The 15777-nt window shown below is 40.1% G+C and overlaps 1 long non-coding RNA gene across 1 annotated transcript; it reads right to left on the bottom strand.

Moving 5' to 3' along the window:
- Window positions 1-226: 226 nt before the first annotated feature.
- LOC116575531 lies at window positions 227-14135 on the bottom strand. Its single transcript, XR_004279813.1, has 3 exons — window positions 13980-14135; window positions 4679-4757; window positions 227-618 (listed from the first exon to the last, which is right to left on the bottom strand). It is a non-coding gene; the product is annotated as an uncharacterized LOC116575531 (long non-coding RNA).
- Window positions 14136-15777: the final 1642 nt, after the last annotated feature.

Genomic DNA, 15777 nt, shown 5'->3' on the forward strand with positions numbered 1-15777 from the left:
ATACGTATGGAGGCACCTGGGTGGCTCAGTCCAATAAGCATCTGACTTTGGCTCGGGTCCTGGGATCGAGCCCTGCATCAGGCTCTCTGTTCAGTGGAGAACCTGTTTCTCCCTCTCCCATTCTTCCTGTTTGTGCTCCCTCTCTCTGTCAAATAAATAAATAAAAATAAAATCTTTAAAAAAATATGTAGGTGTCACAAGCACACTATGAAGGTGCATACGTCAGTTGTGTCTTTACACAATAACACCTTCTTTCAGTCGTAAGCCAAGGTTCCCACAATAGTAAAATCAGGTTCAGGATTACAAACTCAATGATGTTCACTACATGTTCACGGGGCCTCATATGTGTCACACAAAGCAAAGCACCATATGAAGTCACGCAACCAACAAGATGCAATAAGGAGAAGGAAGTTAATGAACCAAATGTGAAGTCAGTTGGTGAGCACACTGTTGACAACGAGACCTCAGTCCAAACAGGGTCAGTTCTGCGCACGTGCTGCTTACGTTCAAACAGTGGAGAATCTCTGTTATGTTCAGAAATCAACTGGGCAGAGCCCTCGGTGGCACTTGTCTTCTTGATGTGCAAAGACATGAAAGGGTCAGCATCAGAAGAGTTTGCTGCAAAAAAAAAATTTTAAAGGAGTTTGCCCAATCTTCGATCTTTGCAGAGTCCCTCTGGTTCTGCTGGTTGTTATCAGTTCTGGGTGTCCTCAGCCTGTGCTGGTTTTGGCAGTATCTGGACTTAGCTGCAACATCCTTGGCCACTCATGTCTTTGCTTGACATGTGTAACAACTCGACGTGAGTGACCCCATCTTGCTCTCTATAGTATGTTCCAAGTTGGCATGCTTTTATTACCTATCCTTTAATAAACATTTGCATTCTACAAATTAACTCAGAAAACTCCTAACTGTGCAGTCAGCCCCCAACATGGCAGACTCAACTATACACATTCATTTGAAGAATGCATTCTTTCTTTAAAAAGATTTTATTTATTTGTTTGAGAAGTAGAGCAGGGGGCAGGAGCAGAGGGAGAAGTAGTGGGTGAAGCAGACTCTCCTTTGAGAGTGGATAGGATGCAGGGCTCAATCCCAGGATGACCTGAGCCAAAGACAGACACTTAACTAACTGAGCACCCAGATGTCCCTGAAGAATACATTTTCAACAGGAAGGTCCCAGACGACTTCAAGTGCAGTTAACGTCTCTAACCCTTAGAGATAATATATTCCTGCATTTAAATGACATAATCTAAACATTGATAGCACAGTGATTATGAAAACAAAGAAAGAAAAATGGAGTTAATTCAGTTCTGTCATCCTCAGTGACCAGTGGAGTTTTTATTTACGTTTAAAATTGAAAATGAAAGCTATAACATTTTTATTTGGTGAGTGCAAGTTTTAGTTGATGCATGAAAAATTTTACTGAATTTGAATAGTATGTTTAAATATGAAATTTGATTAAATGTTTAACTGCTAAGGAATGAATCAAGAAAATAAAGTGTGATTCTTGTGATGGCTCCCTAAACTGGTACCTTTTGGTTTTATGGTATTTTATTTAATATTATTGCTTTTATTGACGCAACAAAGAAGAGGCAATAAAATAAAATGTTTATTTTCTATATTTCTTTTCTGGCCCTTATTCATGTAATTTCAAGATAGTTACTGAAACAATTTTATCATAGAGAGAAGAGAGGTGTTAAAATCGTGTGGCGCTAGCTTCCCTACACATCACCTGGTCTTATATTGCTTCACGTGGCTATGACTGATGGTGACATGGCCTGTGCAGAGCTGTCCTTGTCCTAGAAAAGAAGAAGATGGTGGGGTCTCAGAGGTCCAAAAATCTCCACTCCATAGCTTTGGCGTGATAAAAATCATTATTTTACAGAATGTCTTAAATTAGTTTAAATATAACAAGGGGACAAGACAAGAGAAAGAGGAGAGGAAACAGCTGAGATATTAACGTCCTCTGTCACAATGGTGCCTTCCCCAAATGGCTGACACTGAATTTCCTTCATGAGTGAGGGCTTCTCACTTGAACTAGATGTAAAACTGCACAAAGTAGGCTCATTTCTGAGGTGCTTCGTCTGGATGGATTAGCAGAACCTGGCACGAGCAAAGTCTCTCAGACTATCAGCTATGAAAAGAAGGATGCCAGGACAGCTGCTGACTGTATGGAAAAAGGCACAAATCTGGCCAGACCTTTCCTGGTGGAGACTGCTTGACAATTGTTAAATGTCAAGCTGAGGCTGCCAGAGTCAACTTTACTCATCCTTTCGCTTGGCGCTGGGGCATGAAAAATCAGTGTCTTTCCCTAAATCCAGATCTGCTGTGGGGCTCTGTCCAAAATGGCCGCTACCCTCTCTGTTCCATAGAAAGCTCTACGGCCAAGGGTCTTAAGCTCCCTTTCCTTCTACAACAAAATATGCTGCCACATCCGGCTTTTCTCAGAACTCCTTTAAGGGGAGGTAGGTAAAATTTGTGTGTTATTTAGGAGAAAGACTGGGTATTTTCCGATATGTGGCTGTCTGAAACCAAATCCATTTCTTAATTTTATATTGGAGGGTGACATCCCACAGAGGAACGCACACATTCTGAGTGAATTGCCTAATGAATATTCACAAAGTAAACCCACCATTGTAACCAACACCATGTAAAGAAAGACAACATTCTAGTCATGCCCCTTTATCCATGGTTTTGCCTTCCATGGTTTTGGTTACCCAGGGTCAGCCAGTGTCTGGAAACAAGACGATCCTCCTGAGGTATGGTCAGAAGGTCAGTAGTCTAATGTTATGTCATGGTACCTACATCACTGATCTCACTTCCTCACATCACGTGGGCATTTTATCATTTCATATGATCACAAGAAGCAGGGTGAGTACAGTACAATGAGATATTTTGAGAGAGAGAGAGAGACAGAGACATATTCACACGAGTTTCCTTAAAATATATCGTTATAGGGGCACCTGGGTGGCTCAGTGGGTTAAAGCCTCTGCCTTCAGCTCAGGTCACAATCCCAGGATCCTGGGATCGAGCCCCACATCGGGCTCTTTGCTCGGCAGGGGGCCTCCTTCCTCCTCTCTCTGGCTGCCTCTCTGCCTACTTATGATCTCTGTCTGTCAAATAAATAAATAAAATCTTTAAAAAATATATATATATAGTTATAATTGTTCTATTTTATTATTTGTTATTGATGTTAATCTCTTACTGTCTCTAATTATAAATTAAACTTAATATAGGTGTGTATGTATAGAAAAAAGCATAGTATATATAGGGTTTGGTACTATCCATAGTTTCAGGCATCACTGGAGGTCTTGGAACTCATCCCCCGCAGATGAGGAAGACAACTGGGCTAGCATCCTGCTGAGTCCTCCATAGTCATTACTCCCCAGCCAGGTACTCATGAGCCTCTCTTTTATCATCAAAGATCAATTTTGCAGGATGCCTGTGTGACTCAGTTGGTTAAGCATCTGTCTTCAGCTTGGGTCATGATCCCAGGGTCCTGAGACTGCATCCCGTACTAGACTCCCTGATCATCTGGAAGCCTGCTTCTCCCTCTGCCTACTGCTCCCTCTGCTTGAGCTCTCCCTCCCTCTCTCTCAAAAATAAATTCAAATCTTTAAAAAAAAGATCTATTTTGCCTGCATTGAACTTGATGATATTTCCTCATGTGTACTCTTAGGCATTTGGCTCCTTAAACATAACATTCCATACATAAAAGTCATTTTGCTGTATGTGTTCACCCATTCTCCTTGCTATATCATTCCACCATAAGATTATAGCACTGTTAATATATTCATTCTACTGACGGGTGCTTGGGATATTTCATTCTGAGTTTACCACAAAAAGTGCTTCTCTGGTCATTCTTTACATTTCTTTTTGGTTCACAAATATACATATTTATCTGAACTGTGAAATTGCTAAAAGTGAAATTGCTAGACCAAAGGATATGTTATGTTCACTTTTTGTAGAGTCTACAATTTCCCAACCTGATTGTGTCCACTTATACTCCCACCAGCAGGGTAGCCAGGTGGTTGGGACCCAGTAGCACTGAACAATAGCTTGCATTTCCCCGATGACCATTAAGGTTAGTTCTATTCATATGCCTAGGAGTATTTTGGAAATCCTTTCTTGTTAAATACCTGTTTGAGTATTTTTCCTACTTTCCTACTGTTCTCTGAATTTTTCTTAATTAGCTTTTATAGAAAGAAACAAAAAATATGAATGAAGCTTGTCAGACCCATGGGTTACCCTCATATGTCATGGTTTGTCTTTTCAAACTCTTAGTTATAGTTTTAACAAACAGAAGTTCTTAATTTCAATGGAAACCAACTTAGCAATTTTTCTTTAGAGTTGACCTTTTCTGTATCCAGTGTATTAAATCTTTGCCTTCTATAGGAATCTAACACACGATTGATTCCTTATCCAAAATTTGGTACTACGGCTAAGTGTCTCATTTGGAAGCTGTTGTACCCAAAAATATATATTATATATAACATCATGAACAGTGGCACTCAATTCCATGAATGTGTCTCCCTTGTTTTGTAAGGTACATAAAAACCTCTCAGCACAACACTGACATAGTGATACACAGTCTACCATACTAAAAGCCAATAAAATTTTTCTTGGATTTGTGGCACAGAGACAGCCCGTGGGATTTAGAATCAGAAAAATTTATATCAACCTGCATTCCCATCATTTGCTTTTCATTAGTCTCTGAGGGGACCATAGTACTTAAAATTTTTGGACGTCCATTTCTGCCTCTGTAAAAGGGGGACGGTAATGATTATCTTGGAGTCTAAGGGAGGCTTAAATGCAATCATTTGTTTGAAAATAATTTGCCTGAAATTATAAAACATACATGCATACAATAAAAATTGCCCATGTTTTAACTGCAATGACCAGGAACACAAATTAATTAAATTATTAATAACAACTGATATTTCTTGAACCAACAATGTGGGAGGCACTGCTTTAGACATTTCACATGTCTTAACTCATTTACTTCCCTCACAACCCACAGGGTCAGTTCTGTTAATAAACTTATTTTCAGATGAGGCAACAGAGGAGCAGACAGACTCAGTGACTCATCAAAGGTCAAGCAGCGAGAGGGAGCAATGGAATGTTAACCAAACAAATGGCTGCAAAGTTTACATACTCAAGGGAATTATGTGATGCCATGGCCTTGGACTTGATTCATAGAGGGCCTCCCGGCCTGATGGTGAATACAACTGAAGAATTAGGAAGCTTCTGTCAAAAGTCCCTGTTAGACGGCTTGAGTGAAGGATGGGGCTTCTGTTAAACCTCACAGAGGTGTGTTTTAGAAGAAGAAAAGAAGTTAATATATGTCAGATGGTTGCATAAAAGACTATCAGGTACTTTACAAACACCTGAGACACACATTGTTATTTCTATTTTACAGACAAGAAACAAAAATCTACATAGTTTCAAAGATTTGCTCAGATTCACAGATCTAAGAATAGCATCAAAATTCAAATGCATGTATGAGCAGCTTTTTCCCCTAAACCACATTTCCTAGGACGTTTAAGAACTCCCATTTAATGGTGTTGTAAGACTTATTTGTACCTTAGAAGTCAGAAAAATAAATTAATAAGCTGCTGCTACCACAACAATCAAATATTATGTAATATTAATAGTGCTAAAGATATCTCTAACAACTAGAATTTTAAATATAGAATTAGAAATGGTTGGAAAGGGCAAGAAAAGGCATGGGACCCCCTTGTGAAGCAATGACAAGGATTAAACTGTGCAAGGATCATAACAATAAGGAAAGTTTTCTATACTGATGAGTGACCATTCACTCATGATTTCAACCAAATCAGTGAAAAACAACAGTTGCCTCTGATCAATCTGCTTCTGTCTGGGCTGCCTCAGAGGGATCTTACATTAGATATAAGACAAGTTAACCATCTTCATGAATGGTCCTTCTGTGTTAGCAAACCATCTGAGCAGATAATTACTTGATAATAAGAGAAGTTCTGGAAAAATTACAAGTGGCAACAATTGTATTGAAAAAAGTAACAGTGAAGAAAAGTCACCAATCTATAAACATTTTCTCCAGAATTATAAAACCTCTCGGGAAAATTAGCAACAAAGGCAATGCATTGCCTTTTGATTTTTATAACATGTAATAATGGGAAAACCAAATTCATTTTCGAGACTTACTACGCACCCACACATATGAAGTTCAAAAGCATATATCTAAAAACAGCCAAAAATATGTTTTGTATGTCCACCTATTAGGACGAGTCTGGTCTTTTCTTCCCTTTAAACAAAATAAACCAGTGGCTAGGCTTCACACTGACCAGCCTTCTGTGGATGTTCTAGGTCTGGGGAATAAGCCATCGTCGCCTCAAGTCTTTGATTCTTACAGCCATTCTCTACTCTACAGCTGGTATTGTGTCTGGAGCTTCCTCCAGCCTCCCTCATCTTCAAGTCAGGGAGATCACAGGAGAAGGGGCATGCAAGAAACATGTTCTAGTGCTTTCTAAGTCCCTGTCTCAAGGACACCTCAGAGCAATACTGTGATTTATCATCTATGCTGTCAGCTGAACCAGAGAGATGATGGAAGTCTGGGATGGCTCAGAGATCAGCCACTAACCTTAAATAGTTACTTCTTAAACAAAATGGCACTTGAATTAAATGAAGTTGCCTTCCAGAAGTTACCTTCTATCAAAGCAATTCACAGAGACATAAGCAAAAGAAAGTTTTGAATTGAGCCAGATAACTTCTTGGAAGTCCTTGGTGATGAGCAAAGAAGAAATCTGAGAAATACTTTTGGTACTAAGTCTCTGAGATCAACACCTGTGGGCGTACCAGTCGAGAGGAATATAAGCCAACACTGGGCTGGGGGAAATGTTTTGCTGGGACAAACTTGGGGAAAGTGAAGAAATCTAGTCTAGTGTTTTGATATTCTAGAATAATAATAGTAACGGGAAATAAGAAGGGAATAAATACAAAGTAAATAAATACATTAGGCTGCCTCTATGGTTAAGAGATTTGGTCCATTTTCTCTTTATTGATTTTCAAAGTCAGACCATTTCCCCTTAATGGATTTTGTTTTTTCTGCTGACATGGTCATGTTTATTAGATTCTTTTTTTTTTTTTAACTTTTTATTTCGTTACAACTCCTCAATAACAATGTTAACTCCTGCTACATCAGAAAATACTCTAGAAGGCACTCCTTGCTCTTTTTCTCCATAATGCTTATGTGGAAAGGGCGAAGTTGGGCTAACACAGTACGACATTTCCTTTCCTTTCCCCTCCTGTCTTAAAGGGTATAGTTCATTATATTATAATTTACATTATATTACATGTGTTAAGGTACACATAGGCCTCTTTCTTCATGGTACACAAAGCAAGCTCACATATACTCTCCACTCTGTCATTCAATAAACAACTACTAGGACCACATTATGTTCCAGCATTCTCCTTACACTAATCAGGTAGACCAATCCCATTAGGTATAAGAGCAGGCAGCATTCTCTTCATTTGTGGGGTTTTTTGTTTTGTTTTTGTTTTTTTGGTTTTGGGGTTTGGTTTTTTGGGGGGTTTTTTTGTTTGTTTGTTTGTTTGTTTGTAATAAAATTACTCTCCAGATCATTGACTGGATGAGACAAGCACAAACAAGAAAAGACCAACCCCCTCAGGACAGATACTAATCAAGGGACACTGAGTTCATGGTTTAATCTGTAAACCTCAGTTTTATCATCTACAATGGTATTTACTGCATAGAGGATTCTGAAGGTGCAGTCAGACACTGTGCAAAACGCCTCATGCTGTCGGTGGGCACAGGACACACTCCGTAAGGGGCAGTCACAGCAGTAGCGAGAGAGCCAAGTGTGCTCATGGCAAGGAAAGAGAGTGGGATCCTACAAACATGGGCTCCAATCCTTGCTCTGCCCCTGGGGGGACAGGTGGTTAAGAATCTGTTTCTGTTTCTGAGCCTCCCTAGCTGTAAAATGAAATAATATTCCCTCCCTTGGAGGAGTATTAACAAAATTAAGTGAAAAACAGCACATTTCCCTGGGAATGGTATGCTCAGGAAGAGGTAAGCCTACATTTGTGCAAGATAGTTCTTCTGTTGCCAGGCACCCTAGTCTGCTCTGGGTTCCTTGGAAGCACAGAGCCCTGGGCTCATGGCACTGCTATGTACAACAACAGCAAGAAAGGAAGAAGGAACATTCAGGTCTTCTGAATCAAAGTCAGGTTTTCTCTTCTTTAAAGATCATTACTGTTTTGTGGGGGGAAGGGAGGAGTGTGATTTAAAACTGAAAGAGAAAGAAAGAATGAAAGAAAGAGAGGAAGGAAGGGAGGAAAGAAATGGAAGGAAATGAATGGGAAAAAAGAAGCAAAGAAAAGAAGGAAATAAAAGAAAGAAAGGGAAGGAAAGGGAAGGGAAGCAAAGGGATTTTGAAAAGAAAAAAATACCTATATATAACCCCAGAGGAGAATGACTAGAAAGAAGCACCCAAAGCTGGTAAGATTGGTAGAATTCCTCCCAATTTAATTATCTCTTAAATTTTTTCTCATTATTTCAAAAGTTCACCAAGGAACACGTATGACTTTTATCATCTGAAAAGAAAAGAAATAAAAATAAGAAAATATAGATATTTTCCAAAATTGAATTGCATTGCACACATCTACCATAGTACACGTGGAACAGTGTAATTCCCCATCATCCTCTGCAATGTCACTTTGTGTAGGTCATGGTCACATCAGTTGGCTGACTGAGCTCTGCAATCTCTTGACTGGTATGCAAGTTTGAAGGACCTCCATCAGGAGAAAGCAGATGGCCTTTTTAAAGATGTAAAGATACTCTTTCCACAAGAGAGTCAGGGGAAAACTAGGCAGGGAGTTAAAATATTGTAAAGTCACTCGGGGGAAAAAAAGTGGCAAGTCCATGTGGAAAATTTCTGTCATTTCTGGTAGCAAAACTATTTTAAGTCATGCTTCCGGAACAAGAAAATAAATAATTCTCATTGACTTAAGGGATAACAGTCCTGGACAATCATTTTTTAAAGTTTCTGTTGTAGCTGTTTACTGTAATATATTCGACTTCTACAATGTAAATTAAGGAAGTCACAGTTTGTGTAAAGGGGAAACGCAGCCCTCTTGCAGTCTGTTTTCCCGGGCAAAGACGAGCAGGTTCTGAAAGCCCATGGCAGTGAGGGAATGTGCCAGGCACTCATCCGTAACCAGGAAGAGAGGACACATCAATCTGACTGAACATTTCATTTCCATGCTACAAAACAGTGTGCAATGCCACGGCCACATTTAATGGCCCAGACAAAGTACAAAAGGAAACCTGTCATCCTGTTAAAACTATCAAGCTCTGAAGAATGAAGCTGGGACCAGAACGTGGGGAATGTGTTTTAATACACTTCTGGCTTCCCCCAAACAAGCAAAGGTTGATTCACAAGAGCTCTTCCCAGCTTACAAACACAACTTTCTGCTGTATTATTTCAGAAATTGCCCTGAAATTGTTTCCTATACTATTTGAAAGCAAAGCATTGTCTAAAGCTATCCCAAGCATTTCATTCTATAGAATGGGAAATGTTTTTATCTTAAGGAGAGCAATCGTGTCCATAGCCGGGTAGTTAAATCTAAGTATTAAAATGGATTTATTTGACTGATCTTTTTTTTTTTTTTTTTCCCAGAAGATAATCCACATGCTATTAAGGGCATGTAATCCTAATGTCCATTGGCTTTGCAGCTCCCACAAAAACAATCATAAGACGTTGTGACCACTCTTTACCAACTGGTATAGTCTCCATTTATTTCTTCATAAGCCCGGACACTGTCTTACCATGTCCCCATAACCTAGTCAGGCAGCCTCATCTACCCCACTGCCCTCTCTTCCTTCCACCTTACTCATCCTGGTCTGCATGAAGCCACTTGAAAAAGCCCTGTCACTGTCAAAGCACATCAGACATATGCCACTGTTCATGCTGCCAAGGCAGTCTCTGACTGTCTCCTAAACATGCAGGGCTTACTAGGCGAGAGTACCCAAGGTCATGTGCAAAGCTACGGGAAGTCATCTCTTCCCAATTTGATGGCACTGCTGGTAAGTCTCACAAGGTGTCTCTTGAATACTTCTCTGTGAACTCCTAGCCTTTACTTCATGCCCAGAAGAATATTATGTTTCTCATGAAGATTAGTTTCCAAACAAAATCTGCCAAATTTGAAGGGGGGTAGCTGTTACAATATATCCTCCATATTCTACCCTTCTCAGCTAAAACCCCTCCATCCTTCACCAATTACTGAAGTTCCCATGGATGTCTCAACAGATTCAAATAGACACTGGTTCGGGGAAGGAGGAGATGAGGGATGGGAGGCAGAGGGGGATGTTTATATAGATAGTATCTTGGTCTCAACTCAGTCAGACTAAAAGCCCCGGAAGTAAGATTAACGCATTTTATTATTTTTTACCTACACTCAAGGGTGAAAGATTCCATTATTGGGCTCATTCATCACACAAGACACTCACCCTATAGCTGCAACAACGTATAGTGGAATTTGGAGCTGTTGACCAGAAATTAGGACATTTTCATTCCAGTCCTTTCTAGCCTTGAGTCCCTGGACATATATGAAGGAACACACTCTGTCTTGTCCAAAGCTCTGTTCTCACAGCCTAACAACTGTTCCACCAACATGTTTGGCTCAAATTCTTTTGAGGTACCCCCCACTCACATTGTCCATTTAGGTGAAATGATAACAGATATCCACCAAATGGGGATGTAAAATAAAGATATACCACATGTGAACACGTGCCTTCGGTGTCTGCCTTCTTCTTATGAGTCAAAACACGATCTTAACGAAGTCTGGTAAGTCACAGGTCAGGCCACCGTAATGCTGCATCCAGGAAAAGAAACAGGGCCCAGCTTCTCCTGTCCTTCCTTGAAAGTACTCAGACAACCTCCTTTGGGGGCTCCTTTTGGGTCAGCATGTGTGAGCACCTCCTCCTCACGAACTCCTTTTACTCAAGCACTACCATTCGAGAGGATTTTTTTTTATGTGTTTATTGTTTTGTGTTAGCGCAAGTAGCTTCTATCATTTTTCACTAGAAAATGCTAGTGCCACATTGACCTAAAAGACCACGCATGCCCAGTGATGCAACTACAAGACCGAGGACTGTCTACTCACTTGGATTCCCAAAAGACTGCGGAAAGCAGAGTACCCGCCACGCCTCACTGGCCATGTATCAGGAGCAAGACCCAAACTTTCATTGGGTCAGCCACAAGAATCTCACAGTTAACCCGGGGTCTCCGTGTAACTTCTAGTCTATCCTGACAAATTCTGGCTCGTAACAAAATCCCATTTTTTAAAAGATTTTGTGAATTTATTTTTTGAGAGAGAGCAAGAGCAAGAGAGAGCCTGAGCAGGAGGGAGCTGCAAAGAGAGAGGGAGAAACAGATTCCCGGCCGAGCAGGGAGCCTGACATGGGGTTCGATTCCAGGACCCTGGGATCATGACCTGAGTTGAAGCCCAACAAACTGAACCACCCAGGCCCCCATAAAAACCCAGGTTTGTTGGGATTTTAAGTTAGTTTTTAACTATTGCCTGAGTTAAGAACATGCTGCCAAACAGCAACCACAGTAAAGACCTCACACACGAAGTGTCAGAAGCCCAGACTCCATCCCACCTAGATGGCCACCTTGTTGTGTGGCTTGGTCATCTCTTTATATTGTACAGGCTTTGTTCTTTTTTTTTTTTTTTTAAATAAATGAAGAAACAGAACTCAATTAGCTTTAAAGGTCTAGCAGTCTATAAGTGAATCTCTTGTTGCTTGTCTAGGAACCTACTCACTATAATTTTCTATACCTATGCTTTCTTCAAAGAGTAAAAAAATATATCTCACTGGCGGTTATTTATTTCAAACATAACCTATTTGTAAGTGTAGGATTATGTTAAAGTCTGCCTCTTATTTGCTGTCTGGTTACTTATAAATCCTATATAGAAGCAATTCTACCTTAAAAAAAAAAAAGGCAGATCCACCTTGTGAAGCAAGTTGCATGTATGCATTTGTTTGTGAGAGTGTGTGTCAATCATGCAATAAACACTCCTACAATTGATACAATTCAAGTGCACAAAAAATTTAACTCAACAGAATCCAAGCTGAGATGGCTTATCAGCGAGGGAACAAAGTAAGTGATCATCGCATTCAGAGTGATAAAAGAGAAGGTGATCTAGAAAGAAACAGAAAATAGAAAATAATAAAACTACGCTATTGTTGAGGAAAACTGGACCAAAACTTTAGGGAATGTCCCAGATGATGAGGAAGCTATCCTTTTCAATCTGTAAGGTTCCAGTTCTGGCTTTGGATTCCTTTGCCATGTAGCTTTCAGAGGGCATTAGCAAAATTGTATTACAATGAGGGACCATGCACGGATGTTTCTGGAAGGGGTGTGGGAGAGCTGAAGCTCTTCATTTTTATATGAATTATCTTTTCATCTATGGTTCTGGAGTTGAACCAGAGTTTCCACTCTGGTTCTTCCCCCATATCTGTCCTGGCTCTGGCACTAAGTTTTAATGGCATCAATTAACATCTCTAGATTTTCCAATCTGTGTCCTGCTTGTCACCTAACATTATACTTGAGTCACTTTCAAATTCTCTCTTCAGAACAAACCTATAGTTATCCCATGATTGGGCACCAACATAATCAAGTCATGTTTGTGCATTCATTCTTACTGCCTAGACCCACATTTAGGAAAATTAATACCTTTTACTTTTGATTAGTGGATAAATAATTCACATTTGTGCAGGTTAATTTTATCTTCAATGCTGATCACTGCTCCTTGGTTGAGTAACCTGCATTATAACTCAAATATATATACACTATATGTATTATATGTGTCTATATATAATATACATTATATGTATTATATGTGTCTATATATATTATATACATTATATGTATTGTGTGTGTATATAATGTATATATTATTACATACATAAAGTAGAGTCAAACGTGTGTCAGAGTTAAAATGAACAATAAAAATATATTAGCTCTTTTGAGTTTATACTATCTACAAATACACATGTATATTTCCTGTCTGATACTAATTTGTATTTTGGAAGAATATGTGTAAAACAAGGAAAATAAGTATAAATGGAATAATATTTTGAAAATCATTTATGAGTTTTCCTTTCTACTGTCCATGACCTTGAGCATTGGCCAGCACAAAGCACCCATATTGCAAAGCGAGATTAGAATTTATGACAATAGTCAAGGAGAAAGAATGAGCCGATAGTCCCATCTGACACTCACAAGATTTTACAACCAGACAAGAGACCTGAGGGAGGCATTATTGAGGAGAAAAGCTTTTTCAATCCCCTTTTTTCCTCCCTTATCCTATCTGCCACAAAGCCGGGAAACCGGTGCTCTGTGTGTTTTTCTTAATTCATAAGAGTTTTTCTTTCTATGTGAGAGGTAAAGGTTATAACTTGACCCTCTAAGGTAAGAGGAAGATTTGAGTTAGAGGACATGCAAGAAAATCCTGCTCCTTTCTGGTCCCAGGAAGTGTAAAAAGAGCAAAGTGGGAATACGAATGAGTCAGGGAGAAGCCCAGAGTGGATGAGGTAAGAGTTAGGCACAGCCTCACCAGTGAGGCAGAATCCTCTGCCTCTGTTTCCCCTTTGGGTGTCTGGTAAGAGCATTCTTGACAACCATCTGCAGTCATTGTGCAGCTGAATCCATGCTTCCCTCTGCCAAGATGTCCTTTATTCCATTATGGGAGAGACAGAAATTTGTGGCAACTGAGGGTATGGCTGGTGAGCTTTGCAGCGGGGGCAGGGGTCACCACAGTGAGACAATGTCCTGTGGCCACCACTGCAAGGTCACCTGGCCTATGGCCAAACCTGTGATGCCAAGGAGAGGAAAACTGGGGGCACCACTGGGGAAAGCTCACCAGACACAGACTTCAACACCAGGAACCTGCAGGACTCCAGCACCCAGACTCACCCCTCACAGAAGCCAGAGGCCAGAAGCACCCAGGGGCCCCAGTGTCTCCTCTCTGCTTTATGGCCAATTGTGCTTTAGACACCATCTTGAAAAGAAGGAGCTGGGAGAGGGATGGAAGACTGAAAAATCAAAGATATCGCACATTAACAGAGGTGATTATTAAATTACTATTTCATATTCATAGTTATTCATATTTGTGGACTGAAATATCCCTTTTTTCCATTGACCACTGTGGGAACTCCTAAAGGAAACAAGATCACTGTAAATAAAGCAAATTATATTTCCTTTACCGATCCAAGCTGTCATGTGAGTTAAAATTTTTCATGCAATACGCAGATTAAAAGGAAGGGACCCTAAAGTATATTTAAAGAAAAGTGTCTATTTGACTCAAAGTTGAAGAACAACTCTGCTATAAAAGCAATATTTAAAAAAAAATCATTAAGTTGGTTTTTGTAATCACTCTGTTGCTCCCATCCAGTTAAGGGTATTAAATGCAATTGTCTGCATTTTTTTAAAAGATTTTATTCATTTATTTGAGAGAGAGAGAGGCTCCATTCTCAGCAGAGAGCCTGACACAGGGCTCAATCCCAACACAACCTGATCACAACCTGAGCCAAAGGCAGACACTTTTTTTTTTTTTTCTTTCTTTTCAGTGTAACAGTATTCATTATTTTTGCACCACACCCAGTGCTCCATGCATTCCGTGCCCTCCCTAATACCCACCACCTGGCTCCCCCAACCTCCCACCCCCCAACCCTTCAAAACCCTCAGATTGTTTTTCAGAGTCCATAGTCTCTCATGGTTCACCTCCCCTTCCAATTTCCCTCAACTCCCTTCTCCTCTCCATCTCCCCTTGTCCTCCATGCTATTTGTTATGCTCCACAAATAAGTGAAACCATATGACAATTGACTCTCTCTGCTTGACTTATTTCACTCAGCATAATCTCTTCCAGTCCCGTTCATGTTGCTACAAAAGTTGGATATTCATCCTTTCTGATGGAGGCATAATACTCCATAGTGTATATGGACCACATCTTCCTTATCCATTCGTCCATTGAAGGGCATCTTGGTTCTTTTCATAGTTTGACGACCATGGCCATTGCTGCTATAAACACTGGGGTACAGATGACCCTTCTTTTCACTACATCTGTATCTTTGGGGTAAATACCCAGTAGTGCAATGGCAGGGTCATAGGGAAGCTCTATTTTTAATTTCTTGAGGACTCTCCACACTGTTTTCCAAAGAGGCTGCACCAACTTGCATTCCCACCAACAGTGTAAGAGGGTTCCCCTTTCTCTACATCAAAGGCAGACACTTAACTGACTGGGCCATCCAGTTCCCGAGCAATTGTCAGCATTCAAAGAATATTTGTATGTGGCATGGGTTGTATTAATAGCAATAATATTAGATGCCTTTTCTGCAAGGGGTTTACTCACCTCACCACACTGCACTGAAGTGTGGCCTCATAATTTGCTTTGCTAGTAAGAGGTGAGAAGTGACTCCTCTCACTTCCATGCAGATCCTTAAGAGTCAGATTACAGATCACCATGATTTCTTTTCCCTTACCACTGGGTTGCACAAAATTCAGCCAAGATGGAGCCTCCATCAGCCTGAGCTCTTAAGCAGCTACGATGAGCAAAGCCCCCAGACGATCCAAAGGAAAGTATAGCATGTGCAAAACATATACCTTTTTTAAGCCACTGAATTGTTCAAGCTTCATGTAATTACAATAAAAACTAGACTAGCCTCACTAATACATATAAGAAGCATGGGATTTTAGCATGCCTAATGTTTATGT

This window comes from Mustela erminea, chromosome 16 (assembly GCF_009829155.1).
Source record: "Mustela erminea isolate mMusErm1 chromosome 16, mMusErm1.Pri, whole genome shotgun sequence".
NCBI lineage: Eukaryota > Metazoa > Chordata > Mammalia > Carnivora > Mustelidae > Mustela > Mustela erminea.